At 37.6% G+C, this 23,493-nt stretch overlaps 1 protein-coding gene across 1 annotated transcript in view; it reads left to right on the forward strand.

Moving 5' to 3' along the window:
• Positions 1-14,826: 14,826 nt before the first annotated feature.
• The window catches only part of CPT1A (carnitine palmitoyltransferase 1A), a 118,405-nt gene continuing 109,738 nt past the window's right edge, over positions 14,827-23,493 (forward strand). Inside the window, 1 exon segment of the mRNA XM_053720449.1 lies at positions 14,827-14,909. The gene's annotated coding sequence lies outside the window, so the exon portion shown is untranslated.

Raw genomic sequence — 23,493 nt, forward strand, 5'->3', positions numbered from 1 at the left:
TAATTAACTTCCAATTCCAAATAAGAGGTTAGGACACGGAGCTCCTTGCAGATGCGTGATGCGACCTCATAGTTCTGCAGCTAACTCTGCCCCCAGCGTGCAGCATTACATAACAATTCCTTATTTTATTATTTTTACAGAGTATGATCATATCACTATTTTTTGAGGGGGCACAGCATTGCATTTGGGTGGGAATTGCCCCACCAATGCCCCCCCCCCCCCCCCCGTTGGAGCTGACCCTGATATACAGTGATAACAGGAATGACACTTTTGCAGATCAGGAGAGGTGATGACATTAGAAAAACAGCAAAAGGCCCAAAATCTTAGGACACAACTGCTGTAGCTAAATTCTCAGAATACATTTGCAGTTTGTTACTAGATACTGTATGTGTTACTCGATTTAAAGGTACATACAAGTATGCACTGAGATTAGAACCTTATACACATTTCAAGTGCTGAACTCAGTGCATACCTAGCCTCTAGTATGCTCTACAGCTAGTGTACAGTAGGGTGACCAGACATCCCCAATTTTAGGGGACAGTCTCCAGATTGGCCTCCTGCCAAGCACTGGGAGGAAGTGATGCTCCTGATAACGTCACTTTGTCTCAGCATACGGCAGGCAGTGCGCAAGCCTGGAGGGAAACTCCTGACCTGACTGGTGAGGACAAGGTAAGTAAGTGCGTGGGTGTGGGAAGAGGGAGTCCCGGTTGTTGAGCTTAAGGTTGTGACATATAATATTGAATGTTTCCTATATTGACAGACTTGGGCTGTGCAGTGTTGCTTTATGATACAGTGACATTTTAACTGCTTATTAAGGCGGACAGGCTGTGATGCAGTGTGATGTTGAGAATGCTGATGCTCAGAACAAACTCATGTGCTGTGTTTCTATGTGAGGCAGACTGATCTGCTGACTACAGATTATCATAGACTGTGCTGTGTATGTGGGCTGCCTGGTCACATTGTTAAATACATATGTAAGTGACACTTTGTTACGCTATAACTGCTATGATCTTTCTACTATTAAGATGTAGCACACAGCTGTCAAAAGTCTGTCTCCCTGTATACCAGAGTGTTTGCTCCTCAGGTCACTAACTTGGCATGTATGGCCTATATCAGCCCAGGGACTCTCGTAGCGGACACAAGGCGACAGCGAGAGGCCCTGTGGTATATCATGCAAGGCCACCTGCAACTCCTCTCTGTTAACTAATGCCTAGACTTAGAGTTTTGCGGCCAAAGGGGTGCATTAGCTACGCGTGGTTTTTCCCCCCCACACCTTTTAAACAACGCTGGTATATAGAGTTCTCTGAAGGGCTGCGTTAGGCTCCAAAAAGGGAGCGTACAGGCATATTTACCGCCACTGCAACTCTCAATACCAGCGTTGCTTACGGACGCGGCCAGCTTAAAAAACGTGCTCGTGCACGATTCCCCCATAGGAAACAATGGGGCAGTTAGAGCTGGAAAAAAAAACTAACACCTGCAAAAAAGCAGCGTTCTGCTCCTAACGCAGCCCCATTGCTTCCTATGGGATAACACTTCCTAAGTCTGCACCTAACACCCTAACATGTACCCCGAGTCTAAACACCCCTAGCCTTACACTTATTAACCCCTAATCTGCCGCCCCCGCTATCACTGACCCCTGCATATTATTTTTAACCCCTAATCTGCCACTCCGTACACAGCCGCAACCTACATAATCCCTATGTACCCCTAATCTGCTGCCCCTAACACTGTCGACCCCTATATTATATTTATTAACCCCTAATATGCTGCCCCCAACGTCGCCGCCACCTACAATTATTAACCCCTAATCTGCCGACCGGACCTCACCGCTACTATAATAAATGTATTAACCCCTAATCCGCCTCACTCCCGCCTTGCAAACCCTATAATAAATAGTATTAACCCCTAATCTGCCCTCGCTAACATCGCCGACACCTAACTTCAAGTATTAACCCCTAATCTGCCAACCGGATCTCGCCGCTACTCTAATAATTGTATTAACCCCTAAAGCTAAGTCTAACCCTAACCCTAACACCCCCCTAAATTAAATATAATTTTATTCTAACGAAATAAAATAAATCTTATTAAATAAATTATTCCTATTTAAATCTAAATACTTACCTGTAAAATAAACCCTAATATAGCTACAATATAAATAATAATTATATTGTAGCTATTAGGATTAATATTTATTTTACAGGCAACTTTGTATTTATTTTAACCAGGTACAATAGCTATTAAATAGTTAATAACTATTTAATAGTTACCTAGTTAAAATAATTACAAAATTACCTGTAAAATAAATCCTAACCTAAGTTACAATTAAACCTAACACTACACTATCACTAAATTAATTAAATAAACTATCTACAATTATCTACAATTAAATCAACTAAACTAAATTACAAAAAACAAACAAACACTAAATTACAAAAAAAAAAACCCACTAAATTACAAAAAATAAAAAAAGATTACAAGAATTTTAAACGGATTACACCTACTCTAAGCCCCCTAAAAAAATAACAAAGCCCCCCAAAATAAAAAAATGCCCTACCCTATTCTAAAATAAATATTTTACAGCTCTTTTACCTTACCAGCCCTTAACCCCTTAATGACCGGACCATTTTTCAATTTTCTTACCCTTAATGACAATGGCTATTTTTACATTTCTGCAGTGTTTGTGTTTAGCTGTAATTTTCCTCTTACTCGTTTACTGTACCCACACATATTATATACCGTTTTTCTCGTCATTAAATGGACTTTCTAAAGATACCATTATTTTCATCATATCTTATAATTTACTAAAAAAAAATGATAAAATATGAGGAAAAAATTGAAAAAAAACACACTTTTTCTAACTTTGACCCCCAAAATCTGTTACACATCTACAATCACCAAAAAACACCCATGCTAAATAGCTTATAAATTTTGTCCTGAGTTTAGAAATACCTAATGTTTACGTGTTCTTTGCTTTTTTTGCAATTTATGGGGCAATAAATACAAGTAGCACTTTGCTATTTCCAAACCACTTTTTTTCAAAATTAGCGCTAGTTACTTTGGAACCCTGATATCTGTCAGGAATACCTGAATATCCCTTGACATGTATATATTTTGTTTTAGAAGACATCCCAAAGTATTGATCTAGGCCCATTTTGGTATATTTCATGCCACCATTTCACCGCCAAATGCGATAAAAAAAAAAAAAGTTCACTTTTTCACAAATTTTGTCACAAACTTTAGGTTTCTCACTGAAATTATTTACAAACAGCTTCTGCAATTATGGCACAAATGGTTGTAAATGCTTCTCTGGGATCCCCTTTTTCAGAAATAACAGACTTATATGGCTTTGTGGTTGCTTTTTGGTAATTAGAAGGCCGCTAAATGCCGCTGCGCACCACACGTGTATTATGTCCAGGAGTGAAGGGGTTAATTAGGGAGCTTGTACGGAGCTTGTAGGGTTAATTTTAGCTTTAGTGTAGTGTAGTAGACAACCCCAAGTATTGATCTAGGCCCATTTTGGTATATTTTATGCCACCATTTCACCGCCAAATGCGAGCAAATAAAAAAAAAAAAACTTTACATTTTTCACAATTTTAGGTTTCTCACTGAAATTATTTACAAACAGCTTGTGCTATTATGGCAGAAATTGTTGTAAAAGCTTCTCTGGGATCCCCTTTGTTCAGAAATAGCAGATTTATATGGCTTTGGCGTTGCTTTTTGGTAATTAGAGGGCCGCTAAATGCTGCTGCGCACCACACGTGAATTATGCCCAGCAGTGAAGGGGTTAAATTAGGTAGCTTGTAGGGAGCTTGCAGGGTTAATTTTAGAGATCAGCCTCCCATCTGACACATCCCACCCCCTTATCCCTCCCAAACAGCTCTCTTCCCTCCCCCACCCCACAATTGTTACCGCCATCTTAAGTACTGGCAGAAAGTCTGCCAGTACTAAATAAAAGAGTTTTGGGTTTTTTTTAAATAAAAATTATAAAATATTTTAGTTGTGATGGACCCCTGCCTTAGCACCAACCTCCCTGATCCCCCCCTCCAGCTCTCTAACCCTCTCCCCTACCTAATTACCGCCATCTTGGGTACTGGCAGCTGTCTGCCAGTACCCAGTTTGGCCCCACAAACCAAACTATTTTAATGTTATTTATAACTTTTATTTGTATGCTTAATTATTTCTGTAGTGTAGCAGCCCCCCCACAATACCCCCACCCCCTTCCCCTCCCAGATCCTTTTAAATGTAAAAAAAAACAAAAACTTTTTCCCCCTTCCTTTTTCATTGGTGTCAGTGTGGCTAATGTGCGCATGTGCACGTGCACGCGCGCCCACGCACACCCGCGCATGTGCACACGCGCATCGTGCACGCGCGCACACACGCTCCCTCCTCCCACCAGACAAAGGCACCATCGGCACCATCACTACCGGTGCAGAGAGGGCCACAGAGTGGCTCTCTCTGCATCGGAGTCTTGTAAAGGGGTATTGCAGGATGCCTCCATATCGAGGCATCACTGCAATACCCTCAGAGCTGCTGGAAGTGATTGTGATCTTCATCCTATCCGGCAAGAAGAGGTCCAGAAGAGGCTCCGAAGTCTTCATCCTATCCGGCAAGAAGAGGTCCAGAAGAGGCTCCGAAGTCTTCATCCTATCCGGCAAGAAGAGGACATCCGGACCGGCAAACATCTTCATCCAAGCGGCATCTTCTATCTTCTTCCATCCGGCGCGGAGCGGGACCATCTTGAAGCAGCCGACGCGGATCCATCCTCTTCTAACGACGTCCTAAGTCCGAATGAAGGTTCCTTTAAATGACGTCATCCAAGATGGCGTCCCTCGAATTCCGATTGGCTGATAGGATCAGCCAATCAGATTGAGCTCGCATTCTATTGGCTGATCGGAACAGCCAATAGAATGCGAGCTCAATCTGATTGGCTGATTGGATCAGCCAATTTGATTGAACTTGAATCTGATTGGCTGATTCAATCAGCCAATCAGATTTTTCCTACCTTAATTCCGATTGGCTGATAGAATCCTATCAGCCAATCGGAATTCGAAGGATGCCATCTTGGATGACGTCATTTAAAGGAACCTTCATTTGGACTTAGGACGTCGTTAGAAGAGGATGGATGCCCGTCGGCTGCTTCAAGATGGTCCCGCTCCGCGCCGGATGGAAGAAGATAGAAGATGCCGCTTGGATGAAGATGTTTGCCGGTCCGGATCTCCTCTTCTTTCCGGATAGGATGAAGATTTCGGAGCCTCTTCTGGACCTCTTCTTGCCGGATAGGATGAAGACTTCGGACTCTCTTCAGGACGGATCGGTGATACCCGGCGTGGTGAAGACAAGGTAGGAAGATCTTCAGGGGCTTATGCTTATTTAAATGTAAAAGTGCTGTTTTCTTTGGGGCATGTCCCGCAAAAGGCCCTTTTAAGGGCTGGTAAGGTAAAAAAGCTGTAAAATATTTATTTTAGAATAGTGTAGGGCATTTTTTTTATTTTGGGGGGCTTTGTTATTTTTTTAGGGGGCTTAGAGTAGGTGTAATTAGTTTAAAATTCTTGTAATCTTTTTTTATTTTTTGTAATTTAGTGTTTGTTTGTTTTTGTAATTTAGTTTAGTTGATTTAATTGTAGATAATTGTAGATAGTTTATTTAATTAATTTAGTGATAGTGTAGTGTTAGGTTTAATTGTAACTTAGGTTAGGATTTATTTTACAGGTAATTTTGTAATTATTTTAACTAGGTAACTATTAAATAGTTATTAACTATTTAATATCTATTGTACCTGGTTAAAATAAATACAAAGTTGCCTGTAAAATAAATATTAATCCTAACATAGCTACAATATAATTATTATTTATATTGTAGCTATATTAGGGTTTATTTTACAGGTAAGTATTTAGATTTAAATAGGAATAATTTATTTAATAAGATTTATTTTATTTCGTTAGAATAAAATTATATTTAATTTAGGGGAGTGTTAGGGTTAGACTTAGCTTTAGGGGTTAATACATTTATTAGAGTATCGGCGAGGTCCGGTCGGCAGATTAGGCAGATTAGGGGTTAATACTTGAAGTTAGGTGTCGGCGATGTTAGGGAAGGCAGATTAGCGGTTAATACTATTTATTATAGGGTTTGCGAGGCGGGAGTGAGGCGGATTAGGGGTTAATACATTTATTATAGTAGTGGTGAGGTCCGGTCGGCAGATTAGGGGTTAATAATTGTAGGTAGGTAGCGGCAACATGGGGGGGGGGCAGATTAGAATAAATATTATGTAGGGGTCGGCGATGTTAGGGGCAGCAGATTAGGGGTACATAGGGATAATGTAGGTTGCGGCGGTGTGCGGTCGGCAGATTAGGGGTTAAAAAAATTTAATAGAGTGGCGGCGATGTGGGGGGGCCTCGGTTTAGGGGTGCATAGGTAGTTTATGGGTGTTAGTGTACTTTAGAGCACAGTAGTTAAGAGCTTTAACTGTGTTTTAACGCTCACTTCAGCCAAGACTCTAAATACCGGCGTTAGAAAGATCCCATTGAAAAGATAGGATACGCAATTGACGTAAGGGGATCTGCGGTATGGAAAAGTCGCGGCGTTAGACCCTTACCTACAAGACTCTAAATACCAGCGGTAGGACAAAACCAGCGTTAGGACCCCCTAACGCTGGTTTTGACGGCTAACGCAGAACTCTAGGCGTAAATGATCTGCCTGCTTCCTTGATGCCATATTCTACTTAGACCTCCTCCTAGGGGATTATTTCAAGTTCAAAGGTGTATAAGTATTTTTTACCTAACAATTTTATATCCAATATCAGGACTGTTGGCCTCATATTCATTTTATTAGTGTGTTGTGGTTATTCAATCCAACCCCCCACACACACACAAAAAACGCACACATGCATATACAAACACACACATATATACACACACATACTCGCATACATACACACATACTCACACACATACATATACAAACACACACATATATACACACACATAATCACATACATATACAAACACACACATATATACACACACATACTCGCATACATACACACATACTCACACACATACATATACAAACACACACATATATACACACACGTACACACACATACATATACAAACACACACATATACACACACACATACTCACAAACATACACACACACACATACTCACACACATACATATACAAACACACACATATATACACACACATATACAAACACACACATATATACACACACATACTCACATACATACACACACATACTCTAAGACATACATATACAAACACAAATATATACACACATATACTGTACATACACACGTTAACTATCTAACTATATATATATATATATATATATATATATATATATATATATACTGTATATATACATGTATATATATATATACTGTATATATATATATATATATATATATATATATATATATATACACACACACTGTAAACGTATGCTTGTGTATGTGCATGTGTGTATATAGGTATGCTTGCGTGTGTATGTGCATGTGTGTATATGTATGCTTGTGTGTGTATGTGTATGTGCATGTGTGTATATGTATGCTTGTGTGTGTGTACATGTGTGTACATGTAGGCTTGTGTGTGTATGTGTGTATATATGTATGCTTATGTGCATGTGTGTATATGTATGCTTGTGTGTGTATGTGTGTATATGTATACTTGTAAGTGTATGTGTGTATATGTATGCTTGTGTGTATATGTGTATTTGTATGCCTGTGTGTATATGTATACTTGTGTGTTTGTGTATGTGTATATGTGTATGCTTGTATGTGCATGTGTGTATATGTATGCTGGTATGTGTGTGTATGTGCATGTGTACAGGGAGTGCAGAATTATTAGGCAAGTTGTATTTTTGAGGATTAATTTTATTATTGAACAACAACCATGTTCTCAATGAACCCAAAAAACTCATTAATATCAAAGCTGAATATTTTTGGAAGTAGTTTTTAGTTTGTTTTTAGTTTTAGCTATTTTAGGGGGATATCTGTGTGTGCAGGTGACTATTACTGTGCATAATTATTAGGCAACTTAACAAAAAACAAATATATACCCATTTCAATTATTTATTTTTACCAGTGAAACCAATATAACATCTCAACATTCACAAATATACATTTCTGACATTCAAAAACAAAACAAAAACAAATCAGTGACCAATATAGCCACCTTTCTTTGCAAGGACACTCAAAAGCCTGCCATCCATGGATTCTGTCAGTGTTTTGATCTGTTCACCATCAACATTGCGTGTAGCAGCAACCACAGCCTCCCAGACACTGTTCAGAGAGGTGTACTGTTTTCCTTCCTTGTAAATCTCACATTTGATGATGGACCACAGGTTCTCAATGGGGTTCAGATCAGGTGAACAAGGAGGCCATGTCATTAGATTTTCTTCTTTTATACCCTTTCTTGCCAGCCACGCTGTGGAGTACTTGTACGCGTATGATGGAGCATTGTCCTGCATGAAAATCATGTTTTTCTTGAAGGATGCAGACTTCTTCCTGTACCACTGCTTGAAGAAGGTGTCTTCCAGAAACTGGCAGTAGGACTGGGAGTTGAGCTTGACTCCATCCTCAACCCGAAAAGGCCCCACAAGCTCATCTTTGATGATACCAGCCCAAACCAGTACTCCACCTCCACCTTGCTGGCGTCTGAGTCGGACTGGAGCTCTCTGCCCTTTACCAATCCAGCCACGGGCCCATCCATCTGGCCCATCAAGACTCACTCTCATTTCATCAGTCCATAAAACCTTAGAAAAATCAGTCTTGAGATATTTCTTGGCCCAGTCTTGACGTTTCAGCTTGTGTGTCTTGTTCAGTGGTGGTCGTCTTTCAGCCTTTCTTACCTTGGCCATGTCTCTGAGTATTGCACATCTTGTGCTTTTGGGCACTCCAGTGATGTTGCAGCTCTGAAATATGGCCAAACTGGTGGCAAGTTGTATCTTGGCAGCTGCACGCTTGACTTTTCTCAGTTCATGGGCAGTTATTTTGCGTCTTGGCTTTTCCACACGCTTCTTGCGACCCTGTTGACTATTTTGAATGAAACGCTTGATTGTTTGATGATCACGCTTCAGAAGCTTTGCAATTTTAAGAGTGCTGCATCCCTCTGCAAGATATCTCACTATTTTTGACTTTTCTGAGCCTGTCAAGTCCTTCTTTTGACCCATTTTGCCAAAGGAAAGGAAGTTGCCTAATAATTATGCACACCTGATATAGGGTGTTTATGTCATTAGACCACACCCCTTCTCATTACAGATATGCACATCACCTAATATGCTTAATTGGTAGTAGGCTTTCGAGCCTATACAGCTTGGAGTAAGACAACATGCATAAAGAGGATGATGTGGTCAAAATACTAATTTGCCTAATAATTCTGCACTCCCTGTATTTATGTATGCTTGTGTATGTGCATGTGTGTATATGTATACTTCTGTGTGTATTTGTATATATGAATGCTAGTGTGTATCTGTGTATATATGTATGCTTGTGTGTGTATGTGCATGTCTAAATGTATGCTTGTGTGTGGTTTGTATGTGTATGTGTGTATATGTATACTTGTGTGTGTGTGAGAGAGAGAAAATGTGAGAAATAATGTGTATATATATATATATATATATATATATATATATATATCATACAATCACTCTATGAACCCATACCAAATACACTGCATTTATAATTTGAGGGAAATATGATAATAAAATAGTTTTTACCATTTGGCATTAAAAAAAAAAAAAATTGTCCCTGGATTTAATTTTACAATTCTGGTCACCTTAAGTGCACATGCACCAATCAGAAGCGCACATGTACCAATCAGCAGCGCATAAGCTCCAAAATTGGCATCTTTTTCCTGTACAAATCTCAGTGTTAACCCAAAGGCTAAAGCTACCTTCCTTAAAGGGACACTCAGGTTAAATTACATTTTCATGATTCAGATACAGCATGTAATTTTAAACAACTTTCCAATTTACTTCCATTAAAAAAAATGTGCACAGTCTTTTATATTTACAATTTTTGAGTCACCAGATCCTACTGAGCATGTGCAAGAATTCACAGACTATACGTATATGCATTTGTGATTGGCTGATTGCTATCACATGGTACAAGGGGAGTGGAAATATAAATAATTTTGACATTTGTTTTAAAAAAAATCTACTACTCATTTGAAGTTCAGACTAAGTGCTATTGCATTGTCTTGTTATCTTGCATTTGTTGATTATGCAAATCTAATGTGTTGACTGGTCCTTTAAACTACATACAGTACTTTGTGAAACACATTACAAAGGCTCAGAATACTATTTCACTTTGATGTCCTTTTAATAATGGGACAGTGTCTGCACAGAAGAATAGAAATCTTTAGCTTAAAGGAGCAGTCAACACAGTAGATTTGCATAAACAACAAATGCAAGATAACAAGACAATGCAATAGCACTTAGTCTGAACTTCAAATGAGTAGTAGATTTTTTTTCTGACAATTTTAAAAGTTATGTCTTTTCCCACTCCCACTTTACCATGTGACAGCCATCAGCCAATCACAAATGCATACAGGTACCATGTGACAGCAATCAGCCATTCACAAATGCATACACACTTATTCTTGCACATGCTCAGTAGGAGCTGGTGACTCAAAAAGTTAAAATATAAAAAGACTGTGCACATTTTGTTAATAGAATTAATTGGAAAGTTGTTTAAAATGGTATGTTCTATCGGAATAATGAAAGTTTAATTTTATTGAGTGTCTCTTTAAGAACCATAAAAGTAATGTTATTCTTGTTATTTCAGGGTATGATTTGTTTATTTCAGTTTGAATATAAGCATCTTTCACCGACAGTTATATTACTGTGCATGGGGCATAAAGTCTTCATTTGCCCTGTGCACCTGCATTCAGACACTGCACATACACTTACAGAGAGACCCTTGGTGGCATTTATGGTGTTGGCAACAAGGCAAATCAATTCCCGCACATTACACACTACTGGCTGCTCTCTGAGTAAGCTAAGTATTTGAATATGGATATATAGGGCTAATGAATGTGCACCAATCATATGGCAAGACAGGGCGGTACAGGGTGTGCTCACCCTCAGAAACTATTGATCTGATCGCTATTAAAGGGACAGTCAACACTAAAATTGTTATTGTTTAAAAAGATAGATAACGCCTTTACTACCCATTCCCCAGCTTTGCACAACCAACATTGTTAGATTAATATACTTTATAACCTTTAAACCTCTACATTTCTGCCTGTTTCTAAGCCACTGCAGACAGCTTCTTATCACATGCAGGAGACTGCTAGTTCATGTGGGCCATATAGATAACATTGTGCTCACAGTCGAGAAGTTATTTAAGAGTCAGCACAACACAGTACTAAATGCAAATCAATAGATAATAAATAACATATTATGTGATCAGAAGATGCTTAGATACAAGGTAATCACAGAGGTAAAAAGTGTATTAATATAACTATTGTTTTTGTTGTTTAAAAAGATAGATAATCCCTTTATTACCCATTCCCCAGTTTTGCATAACCAACAGTTATAATAACACATGTTTTAAGATTTCTGTATTTACCTTGTATCTAAGCCTCTGCAAACTGCCCCCTTATTTCAGTTCTTTTGACAGACTTGCATTTTAGCCAATCAGTGCTCACTCCTAGGAGCTTCACGTGCGTGGGCTCAATGTTATCTATATCAGTGATTTTTAACCTTTTTTTTGCCGTGGCACACTTTTTTACATTAAAAAATCCTGTGGCACACCACCATCCCAAAATTTTAAAAAAATCACACATTGTAGCCTAATACAGCATATATATATATATACACATACACACAAACACACACATACTGTATGTATTGTGCGGTTATGCCATGCCTCCTACAAACTACCCCTGCACTGGGAGTAAAAAACAAGCAAAGTTTAAAAAATATGTCACACTGTTGTCAGTCTGCCGTGGCACACCTGAGGATCTCTCACGGCACACTAGTGTGCCACGGCAGACTGGTTGAAAAACACTGATCTATATGAAACACATGCTCTCTAGTGGGGAAAAACTATCAAAATGCTTTCAGATTAGAGGCGGCCTTCAAGGTCTAAGAAATTAGCATATGAACCTCCTAGGTTTAGCTTTCAACTAAGAATACCAAGAGAACAAAGCAAAATTGGTGATAAAAGTAAATTTAAAAGTTGTTTAAAATGACATGCCCTATTTAAATCAAGTTTTTTTTGGACTTGACTGTCCCTTTAAATAAAAGATCTTATCAGTACTGTGAGGTAAATCATTTTATAAAAGTACATTTTAGCTTGAGAGCTGTTTCTCTGGCTATACAGGTTCTGTATACATTACATACATTACATTTTGTGAGATTTCTCTCCATGCTGGCGAGTCTTTGATCATCAGGACTTAGGTCTCTGATACTTTTGAAGGAGCTTAAAGGGACAGTTAAGTCATAATTAGACATTCATGATTTGGATAGAACATACAATTTTAAACAACTTTTCCTTCCCTTGTTATCCTTTGCTGAAAAGTTTATCTAGTAGAGCTCAGGAGCAGCAATGAACCTAGGTTCTAGCTGCTGATTGGTGGCTGCATATATATACCGATTGTCAATGGCTCACCCACATGTTCAGTTAGAAACCAGTAGTTCATTGCTGCTCCTTCAACAAATGATTTTGATTGATTGAAGTTGTTTAAAAATGTACGTTCGACCTAAATCATGAAAGCAAAATTGTGGGTTTCATGTCCCTTTAACCCTTTAACTCACAGTAAAAGAGAATAATTTGTCTCTGTAATGAAATAGATCATTTTATTTTTTTATCCTGGATTGTCCTTTTTTATTTCATGAGTGCAAAAATACAAACATTGGTTGCTGCTACTGAGCACTATAAGGATGTCATTAAAGGGACATGAAAACCCAAATTTTTTTCTTTCAAGATTTAGATAGAGCATGTGATTTTAAACATCTTTCCAATTTACTTTTATTATCTAATTTGCTTTATTCTCTTGGTATCCTTTGTTGAAATTAAAAGCATACCTAGGTAGGCTTAGAAGCTGTGAGCAAGCTGCTGATTGGTGGCTGCACATATATGTCTTCTCCTGTTATTTGCTTTCCAGTAGTGAATTGCAGTTCCTTCAATAAAGGATATCATGAGAATTAAGCAAAATTGATAATAGAAGTGAAATGTAAAGTTATTTGAAATTGTACGTTCTATCTGAATAATGAAATAAACATTTTGGGTTTGATGACCCTTTAATCTTCAGGGACATAAACCCCTGCAAAGTTGAAGTCTAGAGAAGCAATGCACTACTGGGAGCTACCTGAATGTATCAGGTGAGCCAATGACAAAAGACATATGTGTGTAGCTACTAATCAGCAGCTAGCTCCCAGTTTTTTTTAAAATATATATCTATACCTACTGCATATATCTATAAAAAATATATATAGGTATATACAGACATATAGGAATATATTTAAAAATACAAACAACATTTTCCACTATGTGAAGAACATATGAATGTAAAATATTTACTGTAAATACACAAACACATTATAAAATATTAAAAATGAATACAAATTAATTTTGATGTGTGTATATATGTTTTTATATATGAATGTTTATATGTATGTATTTACATATATAATTACACATGCATATAAATATATAGACATATATATACACACAGACACATATTTAGACATATATGTATACAATATAGCTCTTTCAATTCAAACACCTTGTCATAAACCATATACCTTTTAACCCTTTTTAAAAAATGATTAATATTGATATGAATAATTTTTAACAGATAGTGTACATATGAGTGTAATACTTTATGGTTTGCGCTTGAGCGAACACGTTTACTGTTAACTTGTAATTATGTACACAACTTAGCGTGGTTGTGATATTTCTTATTGTGACCAGCGCGCCACTTGTAATCCAGCCCTATGTGTTTAACCTTCACAAAGAAATGAAAGTGACATTCTATTGTACAAAGGTCATTTGTGCACTTTTTATTCTCAAACTCTATGATGAGATTATATAACAAGTCTTTACAAAGAAGTTTAGAAAGCAAATGTAGCCTGAGCTATTTATCTCACTGTAGGTTCTGGATGTGAAGATGTGAAATACATTGCAATATAATACTCACAAAAAGACTCAAAAGGTTTTATTAGTCATTTCCTTTTTGCACTTTGATGCCCATTTAAATACAGAGTTAGAGTCTTACTCAGGAGCTTCACTGTGTTTTGGGTGGGGGGAGGGGATCAAGGATACATATTAGTCGAAATTCAAGTGTATATTTCAGATTTGACTAGAATAATTTTTGTTATACAATATATTGCAGTAGCAAAACTGTATCAAAGGCATACATACATATGCTGTGTGTGTCCAGTGCACCAGCATTCCAACATTACACCTTCTCAGAGAGCTGGCACTGGATTGTATGATGCAAATGAATGATTGTGACACTGCTGGCATTCCAAGCTGGCACAATAAGAGTGCACTGCACATGTGCACATCTCTTTGAAACAGAGATAGCTTTTACTAGAGACATTGTATTAAAACATAGTTAGCAACAGTCACTAACACACAAACACCATACTCAGAAAATTAGAGCTTTTCTGTTTGTGTTTTAGAATGCCCTTAAAAACCATCTATATCAGCCCTGCAATTCCAGCCTGTGGGTTGAATGAAATTCCAGCCCTGTAAGGCAGAGAGGGAGGGCACCCCTGTATATTTGGTATCATGAAACAAAACTGGTTCCTCCCATTAGTGGGAGGTGTCTGGCCCAGGCTTGGGAGGGGTGGCTTTCCAGTCTGTGAGTGGTGCAGGGGAGAGAGGCTGGGGTGTGTGTGTGTCTGCAGCTTGTCAGAAGATAAGCATAGACAGGTAAATGTGATTTTATTTTATTCCTTACTGATACATTTCTTTAGCCTGTTGTAACAATACTATTTATTTGTCAAAGCAAATGTTTAAGGAAAATACTGACACAGAGTAGATGGGCTATGCCAACTTTACAAAGATCTCAGCAGATTACAGGAGATCAGTTAAATTTGCACAGGACAATGACGTATTACAAAGTGATCTGTCAGTTGGCTATGACTTGATACAATATTTATATGGTGTAAATAAATAAATGAAGAACAGGGGAAGAAACATGAATTTGTAATGCAGATATTTATTCATTTTCTTACGTTGTAAAAGCTTTGTGCAAACTCATTTTCATTCAAATTTGTATGTCTCTCATGTGTGTCTGTCTCTCTCTGCTAGCAGGTGTTGCAGTGATGAATACTATTAAATGTATTATATGAAGGGTTAAGATGTGTCTAAATCAATGCAAGTTTGTAACATATAAATTGTAAAGCACTTCCTTGCATGTAACTGGTGCAGCTGGATACAGTTGATTTCATTAGTGGACACATTTTGCATTATTGATTTCTGATCATGTTAATGGCTGAATATAGTAAAGATGTTTACAAATATTTTGTTTAACCCCTTAAGGATACATTTCAGTCTGCTCAGTTGTTCCATGATTGAATAATTCCGTCATTGGTCACTAAGGGGTTAATGATATAACTTTTAGTGTGCTGGGGAAAAGGTGCATGTTTTGTTTTATGTAGAAGAGAATAAATGACTGCTGAGGTTTGCAAGGGCCAGAACATTGAGTCCCCATTGACTAAAGCTGCCTCTCTGTGTGTGCTCTGCACAGGGTTAGAGACATTAGGCTGCCAGAACAAGCGCTCGGCATAGACTGACCTTTTACCTACTTTTTCTCAGTCATGTGGCTCTAATACCAGTTTGGGGGTTGGGTAAGAATGACATCACGCTGGGGGCGGGGCTTTCTATAGAAATAGATTATGCAGCCTGTGTCCTTGACTATAAAGGGAGTGAACCCTTAGGGGACAGGAGTACGTAGTAAAACAACGTGCGGTGAATTCCGTGGAATGATAACAGAGAGTTAATCATTTCCTGTTTGTACGCACAGTAATAGAACTCTGTCTTTGTAACCACATTATTATTATTTATTTGTATAATGCCACGCAATTCCATAGAGCAAAGTTGTACCGAAGGGGTTTAACCCTGGCATGTGCAACCTTATGCATGGGAGCTGCTACACACTGCCTATCTATCTATCTATCTATCTATCTATCTATCTATCTATCTATCTATCTATCTAATTAGCTACCAATCTATGAATTATATTATACTATACATGTGCAACCTTATGCATGGGGGCTGCTACACACTACCCTGTCTGTCCCATCTATCTGTCTGTCTATCATCTATTTATCTGTCTGTCTATGAATTATATTATACTGTACATGTGCAACCTAATGGCTGCTAAAGAACGGTGGCTGCTAAAGACTACCCTGTCTGTTCTATCTATCTATGAATTATATTATTAAATACTATACATGTGCAACCTTATGCATGGGGGCTGCTACACACTACCCTGTCTATCTATCTATCTATCTATCTATCTATCTATCTATGATTTATATTATACTATACATGGGCAACCTTATGCATGGGGGCTGCTAAAGACTACCCTGACTGTCCCATCTATCTGTATGTCTGTCTGTAAATTATATTATAAAATACTATACATGTGCAACCTAATGAATGGGGGCTGATACAGACTTCCCTATCTGTCTGTCTGTGAATTATATTCTACTATACATGTGCGACCTTATGCCTTATGCATGGGGGCTGCTACAGACTTCCATATCTGTCTGTTTATGAATTATATTATATTTTACTATACATGTTCGACCTTATGCATGGGGGCTGCTAAACACTACCCTGTCTGTCTATTTATCTGTCTGTCTATCATCTGTTTGTCATCTATATAGCTATCTATTATATTATACTGTACAAGAGCAACGTTTTGTAGTTCATTGTTCATTTTGCAATCTAAAATTGAATTTACCCTCTTTTACCAGTGTTCGATTTGTTTCAATACCGGATATACAGGAGCAGAAGTGTATCTCAAAATATCTATGAAAATAAAGCCTAGAACATTTGGTTTATTTTTTACTTTAGAATGTATTATTTCTTAAATAAGTATAATGTATAGGTTTGTTTTGATCAAAGGGTCACTCTAGCACAAACCATTTAATTTGTAACGCGACACTGTGATATACGTTCTGTTAATAATTTTATATATCTATATAAATAAAAGCTGTCAAACCTATATTTGTTACACACTAACCGACTGACTAGGGAGCACAACCTCTGATTGATATGTATGTTCTGATTGACAGACTGACTAGGGAGCACAACCTCTGATTGATATGTATGTTCTGATTGACAGACTGACTAGGGAGCACAACCTCTGATTGATATGTATGTTCTGATTGACAGACTGACTAGGGAGCACAACCTCTGATTGATATGTATGTTCTGATTGACAGACTGACTAGGGAGCACAACCTCTGATTGATATGTATGTTCTGATTGACAGACTGACTAGGGAGCACAACCTCTGATTGATATGTATGTTCTGATTGACAGACTGACTAGGGAGCACAACCTCTGATTGATATGTATGTTCTGATTGACAGACTGACTAGGGAGCACAACCTCTGATTGATATGTATGTTCTGATTGACAGACAGGCACCAGTTCTGATGTGAAAAGTTACAAAAAAGCTTTTCAACAGAAAGTATACAGCCTGTGTTGCTAAGTAGTTTGGGCTGTATTGTCTTTTTAATGTGCTACATAAAATATATTTTCATTAAATTAGATATTGCACTTCTCCAAAACCTTTGACATTGCCGTACAAAATGCCCCTTCTAGCTCTTCAGAACAGGATCCTCCTTCTACCATATTTATTTGCTGAGTTTAAATGTTTTATTAATCTGTACTTCTTTACCATAAATCAGTGTCATTACGTAGCCTTACAGCAGCGGACCTACTCAACAGAGGGGCACCCCAAAAGTAACTCTGTAGTAAGCAATAGTAATAATATACCTGCTGCTCTGTATAATGATTTTGAGGATTAGCAGATAGATCTGAACTAATAAACATCTATTCTGCATTAGGATTGTACACATTCTGCACATGCCTATGTATTGACTGTCTGCTACGGACTCATAAGCACTTGGGCCCCGGGGCCACTGCACCGGCTGCACCAATTGTAGTTCCGCCCCTATTTACTCATGTACCCTGCGCTACAGAATTCGGTGTCTTTTTAAAAGTAAATATTAATTATTATACTAGTAAGTTCCTACCAAGTAATGGTAAGGGAGGGAAACTGAGTTAATTGTGGTGAGGACCATGTCCTCTTTTTCTAGCTAATTATTTCAAGTAACGCTCGCACATTTGGCATATATATATATACACACACACACACACACTATATATATATATATATATATATATATATATATATATATATATATATATACACACATACATACACACACACACACACACACACACACACACACACACACACACACACATGCACACATACATACAATTTATATCTAATTAAAGTTATGTTTTAAAAATTTCTTCTGAGTGATAGCTTCCCTACCATATATGATCCATTGCGAGTGCTCTATATTTGCCTCTTTTTCGCTTTCTTATTATATAAGTTCCTAACAAAGCTTCCCCACAATCCTAAATTTATGTCAGAGTATAGTTGCTCCCTTCTTGGTCTGTGTAAGTCACTTGCATTAGTGACAAACTCTATAGGAGCACCCTTAATCATAAATACTAAATATACGAGTGTTTTGTGTAATACATTTGGGATACCCTGATATAACATCTGTGGATACACTGTATAAATCTGATATGTATATAATGTACATACTGCTGTTAGTGACTTTGCACAAATCCTACTGGCCGTATTGTGGCACCGGGAGCTCGTCCTTAGCATTTATATAATCATTTATTTAAATAATGTACTAGTATGATAAGAAATTGCTGTTGTACAAGCAACTAAATACTATTAATTAAAAAAATATTTTATTTTATTTGAATGTGAATACAACACTTCCCTGTATTTGCATCCATCTGCGCTTTCCAAGGTAATACAAAATTAACCTGACAATATAGCCATACTATTTCCATACTCCAGTCTATACATAGGCGTGTGCAGAATGTGTACAGTACTAATGCAGGGGAGCCTTTTATTAGTGCTGTCTATCTTTCGGTCTCTATTGTTATTGCTTTGTACTTTTGGGGGGCCCAGCACATTTTTGTACCTGGGCCCTCTGTTGAGTAGATCTGCTACTGGAAGCAGCAGCAAAATACATTTATTTTTTTTGCATGGAGCAGAGTATAAATTTTGCAACCACTGTGTAGGCTGATACAGATCATTCTGGCAGCGTTCTCTGAAGCATGAAAACGTAGGTTAGTTCAGCATATAAAATATTATCTTTTTGATGCATCAAATAGCAAAAAGAATGCAGTGCCCTTTAAAGACACGGTAACCATTGTATAAGATGTTACATGATTGTGCGTTATTTGCAGATTTATATTACATAAGGATAGCCTTTACTACTAAAAAATATTTTAAAATATAGGAATTAACAGATAAAACTTTAGGTACCTTGTAAGCGCAGCCATCTTCTTCAGCGCAGCAGTTTTTAAAGCAACTGTGTTACAAGCTTGCCGTCTAATCACAGTGCACCGATAGTACTGTTCAACTAAATGTAGCTCGCTGCGGTGCTAGGTAATGCAGCCGACAGCTACATTTAGTTGAATGGCAAAGCTTGTAACACGATTGTTAAAAAAAACTGCTGCGCCAAAGAGAACGGCTGTATTTTAAAGGGACACTGAACCCAAATTTTTTCTTTTGTGATTCAGATAGAGCATGAAATTTTAAGCAACTTTCTAATTTACTCCTATTATCAAATTTTCTTCATTCTCTTGGTATCTTTATTTGAAATGCAAGAATGTAAGTTTAAATGCCGGCCCATTTTTGGTGAACAACCTGGGACTTGCTGATTGGTAGATAAATTCATCCACCAATAAAAAGTGCTGTCCAGAGGACTGAACCAAAAAAGCTTAGATGCCTTCTTTTTCAAATAAAGATAGCCAGAGAACAAAGAAAAATTGATAATAGGAGTAAATTAGAATGTTGCTTAAAATTGCATGCTCTATCTGAATCACAAAAGAAAAAAATTGGGTTCAGTGTCCCTTTAAATATGTTTTAATAGAAAAGCTTATCCTTGCGTTACATAATTCTGGACATCTTAGACAATGGTTACTGTCCCTTTAGATAGGGAAGAGAAGGAAAAAAAAGTTTTTGTAACAATTAAATTGAAATACATTTCTTTAGCCAAGTGCTGCTATGTTAAGATTTTGCCAAGAGGTTCTAACAATACATTCCCAGCCTCCGCAGAAGTCCTACTGAAAGACTAGGGTCTTGGCAGAATGTGCGCCTGTGGGAATCTCTTCATCCAATGCAACTTGCACAACTTTGTACCTTAGTAAATATTTGCCCAGTTAATTATTTTATTTTCTTTTATATTTGTTGTTGGTAATAAATAAGAAACCTAATAGATTTATTGGACTGCATATTGCACCAACTCTATCACAGTTATCAGGGAGAGTGTGGGAATCAAAAGCTTTCTCCAGATACATTTGTAGCACATGTAGTAATTGTATTGTGAGTCTGATACACCGCTCATTGAAACAAAATATTAGACTTTGTTGCATTTTAACAATAAAGGGACATTATACACCTTGAGAGTTTAAAATAAAATAATGAAACTGCTTTGTAAGATATTTTTTTAATTTATTTTGTCCCCACCCCTTTCATGTAATTTAGTTTGAAAGTCGATCAGTTTCTTTTTCTCAGAACATGAAAGGCACCTGCTGACTTATCAAGGCCAACCATGCCACATATCTGTCACTAAATGGCTTTAACTGATAACTGTGAAACCGAATACTTTTACTAATAATAATGACAGTGACTAACCTTGTTGTCTGCAGACAAAACCCCAGATTGGCTCCTCTAAATAAGGCAAATGATGAGTGGAGTTTGACTTTAAAAAATATATGTAGTTAAAAGGATGATAATTTGTTTTATAAACATTAAGACTTGGCTGATAAATTATTAGCAACACTACAGTAATGTCTTGTAATGATAAGGTGTTTACTGTTAATGTAAATGATCCCTTTGCAGAGTGTGTAGTGACAATAACATTGTGTGAACTGAAACTAAACTTGTAGATGAATAATAAATGTATGTGAGCTGGGCATTACAGGTATGTGGTGTATATGGTGTGTGACGTATCTGCATTATACTGTAACATTGTTTAATATGTATTTTAGCAATATTACTAGTACTAGATATAAATATCTTGCAAAAGAACGTGGTGCAAATTTTTCCATTTATAATCATGGGCTTTACAGAATTTCCACTCTTTAAACTGTGTTTTTAAAAATTGGCAAGTTTTCTAGCATTACCAATGAGCCACTGCAGTCAAAACCAAACTGTATGTTCTTACTGTACAGAACGAGTTTACTGCCCCACATACATGTATAACCGCACACACACGTCGGTCTCACCACACATACAAATTTAAAAGCAGTATCAGAAGTAAGGACAGATCGGGCAGGCAAGGGTTGTACCACTGTCAGTAAGTTCACAAGCAGTAACAGAAATAAGGACAGATCAGGCAGGCAAGGGTTGTACCACTGTCAGTAAGTTCACAAGCAGTATCAGAAGTAAGGACAGATCAGGCAGGCAAGGGTTGTACCACTGTCAGTAAGTTCACAAGCGGTATCAGAAGTAAGGACAGATTAGGCAGGCAAGGGTTGTATCACTGTCAGTAAGTTCACAAGCGGTATCAGCAGTAAGGACAGATTAGGCAGGCAAGGGTTGTATCACTGTCAGTAAGTTCACAAGCGGTATCAGCAGTAAGGACAGATTAGGCAGGCAAGGGTTGTATTACTGTCAGTAAGTTCACAAGCGGTATCAGCATTAAGGGCAGATCAGGTAGAGAAGGTTTGTACCACTGTCAGTAAGTTCATACGCAGTATCAGCAGTGTTTTAGCAGTGATTTGGATTCATAAGGTTTATGCTCTAAATACTTTGTTCTGTTAATTAAGCTGTGTGGTCTTTATATATTTACGTGAAGCCTTTGAGGTTGTGTCTGTTTAGGTTAACTTCCTTTACATGCCAGTCACACACAAGGATGATATGAGCGTTGGACAAAAGGAAACTGGGCACAGATGCATATGCCCTGCTTTAGAACTTGGCACTGATGCCCTGCTCTATCCATATCAAGCTACACTGAGTTGGACAATTGATTTTTGGCGGATATTCTCCATTCCATAGGCTATAACTACATCATACCCCGGCTTTAAGTTACTAAATAAAATATATATCTTCCAGTGCATCGTAACTGCAAAAATAACCAGTGGGTAAAACTCTAGTCAGTTACAAGTTTTACATCTTTAACCCTTTGCTGCCAGAGTTAAAGTGTCTACATCGGAACAACTGTTCCGATCTAGATAAATTGAAATCACGCGATCGTACACACAATCGCGAGATTTCAATTATTGGATCGGGTCTGGGGGGGCGTCCCTACAACCCTAGGAACGCCCTCCAGGCCGCGATCAAATCCAGGAAGCGCAGTAGGCTTCAGGACAGCCATTGGCTATGACGTTCTATTCCATCATAACGGCTCTAAAGCCCAGTGTAATTATGACGGAATAGAACGGCATAACGGCATTAAAAGGTTAAGGAGAGTTCATCTCTGTTCATTTAAAGGGCACCTAAATCTTCCTCATTAATGAGGTGAATCTATGTAGCGAGTCTGCTTGGCACTCATTTAATTACTTAAAGGGACAGTATACTGTAAAATAGTTTTTCCCTTAATGTGTTTACAATTGCTTTTTTTACCAACTGCAGAGTAAAACATGTATGAAAATTAGCTTTTTAAGGCTTATTTCTGTATATTAAATCTCTGATTTTGTGTTTTGAAGCCACAACCTAATAAAATGGGTTGAGCTTGTAGGTATAATCAGATCTCGTTACTGTATCACATTGTGCACATATACCTGCTTCTTTATCTTATATCTGTCCTTAAAACAATCACCAGTACTTTGAGAGAACAATGGAAAATCAACATTTTATTACCTTATCTCTGCTATATCCCACTGGGAGTGTAATTTCTTCTGCTGGCTGTGTTTACAAAGCTTATCTATAGCTGGTACGCGCGGACACAAACTTTCAGAATAGGTGGGGATACCACATGCTAAATCAACAATTTCAAATGCCAATATAAGGGTAAAGGAGCTACTTGTAAACAATTTAATACACTCCAGCAGGTAAAGTGGATCATTGGGAACAAATTAAAGGGGAGAAAATTTTTGAGTAAACTGAAAGCAAAATGAAATATTCATGACTCAGAGCATGAACATGAGTTTTAAACAACTTTCTGTTTACTTCTATGATCAAAGTTGCTTCGTTCTTTTTGTATTCTTTGTTGAATGGCTAAATATTTGT

Source organism: Bombina bombina, chromosome 7 (genome assembly GCF_027579735.1).
Source record: "Bombina bombina isolate aBomBom1 chromosome 7, aBomBom1.pri, whole genome shotgun sequence".
Taxonomy (NCBI): Eukaryota; Metazoa; Chordata; class Amphibia; order Anura; family Bombinatoridae; genus Bombina; species Bombina bombina.